Genomic DNA, 206 nt, shown 5'->3' on the forward strand with positions numbered 1-206 from the left:
CTGAAGTAAAGAAACACAGAAAGATTTGAGTCTAATAGAGTGTTTTCCTACCTTTCTCCTCATGTCTTTAAACAAGCTCAACAGCTTTAGTTCATTTGATTTTTATTTTTCAATGTTTTTTTAGAAAATGTCAGTTGGATTGTATATCTCGCTGACATCTTTATGATAGTAGCAATCTGGCTCTAGGTCGGCTCCTACGCTACACC

General features: G+C 35.4%; 1 protein-coding gene across 2 annotated transcripts in view; it reads left to right on the forward strand.

Annotated features, from left to right (window-relative positions):
* LOC116669426 (low affinity immunoglobulin gamma Fc region receptor II) overlaps positions 1-206 on the forward strand; it is a 4181-nt gene that overhangs the window by 548 nt on the left and 3427 nt on the right. The window lies entirely within an intron of this gene.

This window comes from Etheostoma spectabile, chromosome 19, assembly GCF_008692095.1.
Source record: "Etheostoma spectabile isolate EspeVRDwgs_2016 chromosome 19, UIUC_Espe_1.0, whole genome shotgun sequence".
Classification (NCBI taxonomy): Eukaryota; Metazoa; Chordata; class Actinopteri; order Perciformes; family Percidae; genus Etheostoma; species Etheostoma spectabile.